The sequence below is a fragment of the Neofelis nebulosa genome, chromosome 11, assembly GCF_028018385.1.
Source record: "Neofelis nebulosa isolate mNeoNeb1 chromosome 11, mNeoNeb1.pri, whole genome shotgun sequence".
Taxonomy (NCBI): Eukaryota; Metazoa; Chordata; class Mammalia; order Carnivora; family Felidae; genus Neofelis; species Neofelis nebulosa.
Genome location: NC_080792.1, coordinates 48,561,866 through 48,569,476, shown reverse-complemented (window position 1 = coordinate 48,569,476; position 7,611 = coordinate 48,561,866). Strand labels below are relative to the sequence as shown.

At 45.2% G+C, this 7,611-nt stretch overlaps 1 pseudogene; it reads right to left on the bottom strand.

Annotated features, from left to right (window-relative positions):
* Nucleotides 1–1,132: 1,132 nt before the first annotated feature.
* On the bottom strand, nucleotides 1,133–1,864 carry LOC131490278 (large ribosomal subunit protein eL29-like; annotated as a pseudogene).
* Between the last annotated feature and the right edge of the window lie 5,747 nt (nucleotides 1,865–7,611).

The following is a 7,611-nucleotide window of genomic DNA, read 5'->3' as shown; positions in this document are numbered from 1 at the left end:
TCACATCTCATCAAGGGGTTCAGTTGGAAGCTGCATTCCTTTTCTCCTCTGCTGACTTTTAGTTTACCGCTTCCTGGTAGGCGTGCCCTTCAGGGCCCCACTGACAGCCTGGCGGTCACCAGGGCTGCTCTTCCACTGCAGCCCTGCATCTGTCTAAACATACACTTTGCCCAGCTTTTCGGCGTCTACTCATCTTTCCCTTTCCTGCTCCGTGCCTCGTCCCCTCAGTCACCGCTTTCAAAGCAACAAATTCATCATGGAACGAAGTGACAGCAAATGTCAGGCTCTCTTCTCTGGGCTTCCCTGCTCTCCAAGATCATGGCTTCTCAGGTTCCAGCTGCCGTGGTGGCTCTCCAAGCACCTTCGTGAAAGGTATAAAACGGGCGTTCACAAAGTAATGAAAACAAAGGTCCTAGGTGTTTTTTTTTTTTAACCGTTGTGCATGTTTTAGTGTTTCCAGTTTCCAGATGAACCAAAAATAGTTGAGGAACCATAAGAAAATCTTTAATAATTTTTTGAGTTCCTATTCAGACAATGCCATGCATGACTTGATCTCCTGTGTAAAACCCGGGGACCATGTGGCCGGCTATGTCGCCATCCCTGAACAGCACGGCCAGTGTACACACTCATTGTCCTCTGCCTCAGAGCACACACGACTCAGCTGTGTGACATTCTAGAAGTGGCACACACGTTTCAGAAACAGCCTGGCTGCCTGGCCGTGCGGTAGCTCTTTTATCTCCCACATGCAAAAAATAGTCAAGGAGGGTTCCCCATCCACCCAGGATCTGTAGAGTTTCCTTTTTTTAATTTGCTCTTACTTAATATCACACACAACTGAGGAGCTGCTAGGTCCAGCTATCACACAGTATGTCATATTAATAAAAGCAATACACACACAGACATTATTTTACCTAAACACACTATAAAACCAAGTGAATTCTAGGGCATGCCTTGCCCCCAGTATTTTATTTTTAAAATACTATTGGATATGCATAGCAGTTGTGGTTTTTTGTTTGTTTTTCTTTTCTTTTTTTGACAGATCCTGCCGCGGGTTTATTTGTAAAAGTAGCACAGGAGGCTGATAGAAGGCCAGGCATCACACCAGTCCTGCCACCCTGGCAGACGGAAGGCTCTACACCGGAGCCTCTGTGGGGGCCCAGGCACTTTGGAAAACCTGAGCCGCAGCAGGGGCTGGAGCCGGAGTTTCAGCTGCAGCCTGGGCCTTGGTTTGAGCCTAGGCCTTGGCCTTTGGCCGGCAGAGTCTGAGATCCTTGGCAGTGCAGGCACAAGCATGTTTCCCAAGCTTGGGGTGAGCGATGTAGGCAAGTCGATTGATTGAGATTGCAGCTGCCACTGTTTGGGATCTTGGGCTCGACAAGGGCCTTGATAGCCTTGGTACGTGCACTCATGAACTCGGCGTTGTTGGCCTGCATCTTCTTCAGGCCCTTCTTGTCGTGCTTCCAGCCAAAGTGTATTCCTCAGGAACTTGGGGTCTACCCCCTTAAGAGATTTCATACCTTTGGGTTTTTTCAATTGTTTTTTCACATTTATTTATTTTTGAGAGGGGTGGGGAGAGGCAGAGAGAGGGAGACAGAGGATCCAAAACAGGCTCTGTGCTGTGAACGCAGAGCCCCAACGTGGGGCTCCAACTCCCACACCACGAGATCATGACCTGAGCTGAAATCAAGAGTCAGCCGATTAACCGACTGAATCACCCAGGTGCCCCCAAGAGAGAGTCATACCTTTGTGACCATCGTTTCTTGATGCCATTTCTGTGCCATTTTTGTGACTGGTTGTGCCTGGTGTGTTTCTTGGACTTGTCCATGCCTGCACCAAAGCCCAAGGCTCCCATTAGCAGTTTTAATATAGGAGTGTTTCAACTCAAATGTTAGCTTAAAGAGATCAGATATTGTTTTGTGCAAAGCTTTTAAATCACAAAAAAATATGAAATGGCAATAACATATCAGTCTTTTCTCATTACCTTTAAATTGTTTCATATTACTCTAAAATACTGCATATAGTAGCCTGCTTGCTTCTTTCCCTCGTGTTTATATTGTACTTATTATCATGTGTTCTTTCCGAAGTCAACTGCCCTCTTCGCCCGTCTGAACCCTGACCACTGTCAGCCTCTGCATTCTCCAACTAGCCCCTTTCTGTGTTTGACCACACTGGTCTTTGAAGCAGGGCTGGGCCAACAAGCCCCTCTAGCCCTTCTTAGCTCTAGTACAATATTACATTCCTTAGATTCTTAGGTATCATGCATGCTGCATTATAATGCACTTTTTTGGAGCCGGGGTAGTAAATGCTTGATACATCCATGTTCTCCACAGAATTTAAGAAAAAGCTGATGCAAAATGGGAGCTTTAGAAACATGTGTTGATTAAATAATCCATAAGGGGGGAAAAAGAGTTCATGTGTAGTTTTGACTTTCACAACTAAATAAACAATGGTTTCCGCGTTTGTCTGTGAACAGGTGAAGATCTGGATGCAAATTATCCCTCGAAGGGGTTTACTAAGAATAGTAACATTCCCAAGCTGGTGTGGGGGGTGGGGGGGGGGGTGGGGGGGCTACCACAATAGGACCTGAGAATCCAAATTTTTAAGAAACAGCACAACTAACCTTGAAATGCAATGAAGAAAAAAAAAAAACTCATTGCTAGTTGCTAACCCAAGGTGTATTTACATTTCCTTTACTAAAAACTTATTTTCTACAGGGCATAATGTACCCAGCTACAAACTACATTTCCCAGACTCCCTTGCATCTAGAGTGGCTATCAGACAACCATGACCAATAGGATGTAAGCAGAGGTCAGTGGGTGTGATCCTCCGGGAAAACTCTTCAAAGATGATCGAACTCAGCCAGCACTGGCTCTTTGCTTTTCACATTTCCCCTTCTTCCTGCCTGGGGACTGCAGACCCTGTGTTAGAGGTAAGCATCCATCCTGCAGCCATCACATGATGAGCATGAGGACAAAAGCCACACAGTGAGAGCATGAATAGCTAAGTGGAGAGAAAGAAGGAATGTAGATCTCCAAAGCATCTTGGAACCTTAGTACTGGGCCTGGATGGCTTACTTCTAGATTTCTTTTTCCTTTAGAAAATCAGTGCTATTTGGGTAAGCTACTATAAGTTGGGTTTTCTGTTACTTGCAGGCAAATGGCAAATGCAATTCCAACTGATACAAACACTGTGTATTCAGAACATTAAGACCCTATGTAGGAACCTGTGTGAAAGAATAACCTGGAGTCCATTACACAAGCTGTAATTCACAAAAACCTGGAAGAGCTGAAAGATAAATAAACACACAGTCTCTTCTGTCAACAACAACACAAAGCAATTAAGAGCTCCAGAAAAACAAACAAAAAACCATATGACAAAGTCAGCTTTTGTTGAAGCAAACAAAAACGTGCCATGAGTTTTTGAGCAAATGGTGGAGAATTTTGACCTTGATATTTGGGATACTCTTTTTAAGAGGTCAAGTTTAGGGAACCAAAATTACATTTACTTTTTTTATAGACCCAATAATTCCACAGGGTTCTATGGTGAATATCATATTTTAAAAAATGATAGTATTTTAAAACGATTACTTTTCAACATTTAGATATAATCCATAGACAAGGCATTGAATTTATTCATAGAATGTAAATGCCCTAAACTTAAGTTTGGACTAGTGAGTGGGAAGCAGAGAAGAGGGGTTGGTACAGGTGCCCTCATCTCTGCATATGTAGTGTAGAGTCACTGGAAACTTGCTAACACTGGTGGATTGAAAACGGAGGCCTAGATATATGAAGTTATGTGAGTAAATACTAGAAGAATTAAAAATGATATAAGCAACAAAAATTGAGAAGTATTGGGGAAGAGAACAGATCAATGTGCTAAATTCCTCATCTTTTCGTAGCAGAGCAACATGTACTACCTGAAGCTCATAAAACAAGGTAAATATACGAGAGGTCATAGTGTTATCGTCAGAGCTAAAAGAGACGTTGGTAACAGTGGCTTCCTCTGGGTTGAGGCCTTGAGGATTTGGGGGAGGTGGGAGAAGAGAGATTTTTTGCACTTCATATCTTTCTGTACTAAAATTATATTGACCTCCACGTGTACATTCTTTTCATAATTACAATATAGCATGTTTTTATTTTTAAAAACTTTTGATTCTGACAACCACCTGCTTTGTGGAGTCATTAAACTAGACCATCTTGGGAAATACCTTTAAGCTCAAACACCCTTGTGAACTTTTACTCCAATACAGTCATGGGAAGGGATGAGCAAAGAGGCCTCTTTCCATGGGGCTCAGTGTAAACATAGGCATTTAGAAAACTTTTGCTCTAATTATCTTCCCAAAAAACCCTAAATGCAGTTAAAAGAACAATGTTTTGCGATTGTTTAGTGAATCATTAAAAAACTAAAACTTTTTATTCCTAATAAAAGTAAAATTCAAATGTAAAACATTTGGATTATTTTGATTTGTATATAAACTTTTATTTTTCTCTGAAAATCAAATCTAGAGCTGACAGAAAGTGTGGCAGCAATAAAAATACACCAAAAAGAGGTATATGGCTTTGCACTCTTCTGTCGATTTAATGTTTAAAGAGCAGAAATAAGAACTGTGAACATAAATAATTGAACTGAAGAAGGAAACATCTGCATAAATAACAAAGGAAGTCCACAGAAAGAACCTGCTGGTAAACAAAGTAATTTATCAGGCTGGATGGGGATACAATGGAAAGAAAATTGTCACCTAATTCTAATTCTGGTCTGTCATTTATGGTGATTCCCAAACTGGTATCAGGTGCTTACACATTTGAGTCCTGGTAACATTTGCAAACTGAAAATTCTAGAAATGAATACTGATCCATTTTTAAGGCCTATTTTCAGAGTCTTGATGTTTACCGAGGAAAAGATAATCTTTTAAATCTGGGAAGAACAGGGAATTCTATATGGGTGTGGGGCCAACAATCAAACTGTCTTTAATGCTCAACTGTACAGAAACAAGGACGTTTGTGACTGAAAGAAATGGACCACGGAGAGGCCAAGATTTGGTTTGCCCAAGGTGGTTCCAGATCCTCTGGATTCTGTGTGGCCTGCGGTGGCTCCCTAGATTCTCAGCATTTCCTGGGCCACGGCCACTGTCAGGACCACTGTGTTTGGGGACCTCTAACCCATAGCCAGGCAGATCTCAATGCTGCTTGCAGACCCAAGGCGAGGCGCACAAAAATTAAGCCTGGCTCTGTCAGAAGCAAAACTTTGCCACAGTTGTTGGAATCTCTCTGGAAAGAGGAATAAGATGCCCAGTGTTGAAAGGAAGTAACAGAAGTTTTCTGAGCGACCCTCCAACACACCGTGCGATTGCCTCCCTGCTCTTGGCCGACATTCCTGTGGGGCTCATGCTCCAAGTATGCCCCTTCGTAGGGAAGGTTGGCGTAGTGAAATTTGGGGGCCTCCCCAGTCTCCAAACTTTGCTTATTCTCACTTGATGGCCTACCAGCGTTTGGGCATGGGGATGGTAAGAGGGTGAGAAGCGTCCAGGATGACTCCAGCTTCTTGATTTGTGCAAATGGATGGGTGGAGGTGCCATTTACAGGGATATAGGACCCTGGGAGAGGACCCTGGTGGCAGAGGTCAGGAGTGTTGTTTTCGAGATGCTGGTTCCCAGATGCTCTGAGGCACCCTAGTGGAGGTGACTGGATGTAAGCGCTGAGAGACAGCAGCACAAAGACACGGCCCTGCTCTCGTGGATCTCGCTGTACAACGGGAACAGACTTAGTCAAATAACTACCGAGATAAATATCAACAAAGTTTCATGAGAATGAGGGAGTGATTAAAAGGTACTGAGTACTTCTGGGAAATCCATAAAATGAAAGGTTTTCATGAACATAGTGCCATGGAGCTCCCTGAGGACCTTGATGGGCGCTGCCTTGTTTACAGTGATGGGGCAGCAGCCGGGCTGGAGTGGAGAAGTGGAGGCAGAACATGACAACTATTTGGAGAAGTGTGCTGTGACACAGAGGGAGGGGGTCTTATCTGGAGACAGAAGTGTTTCAGGAAAAGTTTTCGTTTGTTTTCAGCTCGTTTGTTTTAAGAAGAGAGCAGCAAATTGAAAGACCATTTCTAGGAGCCAGGGTGTGAGAAGAGGTGTGACAATCAACACCTTAAGTTTTCTGAGAAAGTGAGAAATGGGATCCAAAGAAGTCCTTGGGCAGGACCGGTGTTTTTCTAACCTCATGGAGGATCGGAAGGGTGGAGGGGGCAGCAACGGTGGAGTGGACCCACTTTTCTCCATAAACAGAGGCAAGGGGTCTGCATAGGGCTTCAGGCAGGCTGAGGGGAGTGGAGAAGGCTTGGCAATATCTTTGCAGGGAAGGAGGGAGGAGAGGGCGGGGGGGGAGAGCCAGGCAGGGCTGTGGGCCAGAAGCATTCCTGCTGGTGCCTGCTTCCAGGTCTTGCGGCTCCTCCTCCGGCAGTGGCAGGTACAGAGCAAGCAGGTGGAGTTCATCCAGGCTGAGGATCTGTCAGACAAGTGTGACAAGGACAGAGGAGCAAGGACGTTAAGGGTAATGGCAAAATTAGTACTGGAATGGAGGAAAATGGAATTGCAGCTGGATGAGGAGGGAAGGGAAGGAGAGGGCAACACTGGGCAGAAAAGGTAGAACATACGAGGGTCACAGGGGAGCAGCTGGAGGGATGGGTCATCCACAGGTAATGCTGATAGGTGATGGCAGGACAGGGGTGGAAGGATCCTGGTTAGTGGATCACACAGACAAGGACAGATGTGGCCAATGGCAGGAGCCTTACTGAAGCACGTTTTCCCTCTTCTCTTCTTCCTTCCTTCCTTCCTTCCTTCCTTCCTTCCTTCCTTCCTTCCTTCCTCTCTCTCTCTCTCTCTCTCTCTGTGTGTGTGTTCATTAAGGAGAGGAAGGCCCTCATCTTCTTACCATGGTGTGTGTGTGTGTGTGTGGTTGTTCATTAAGGAAAGGAGAGGAAGGCCCTCATCTTCTTACCATGGATCTCCCAGCCTCCTTCTCCCCCATGGTTACGGAAAAGACCAACCCCTCTGTGTGTACTCTGGGTTCTGCCGCATCTCACCTGACTTGGGTACCTCGTCTTCTCTACATTCCATCTTTACCTCTCTGCTAAACCATTCTCACTCATGCAAAGATGTCTCAGTTCTTTTTAAATATGGTCCTCCAACTCTGTCTCAGAGGTACCTGGCATCTGCAGATTCCTGGGCTCCACAAGAGACTTGCAAGGTTCTTAGGCAAAGTATGCACAGCCTTGCTGCTGCTTTCATTTGAAAAACCTAACTCATGCCTACATCCTCCCACCCTGGGCCACCTCCATCCCCATTCCTCCACTCCTCTCAGAGACAAGCTTCTCCAGATCCGTTAAGGTGGGTTTGCCGGCTATCACCTCATCCTCACTTCCCATTCCCACTTCCAACCTGCTGCCTCCCAGTCTCTGCAGCGATACGTCCCACGGAAGTATCAGTGTCTTCCCTGGGGTAAAAGTGGGACACTTTTCAGCGCCCTCTCTGGCTTCTCAGCAGCCTTTGTCAAAGTGGACCCCACCCTACCTCCTGAAACAGTTCTTCACTCAGCCCCAGAGGCAAACGGG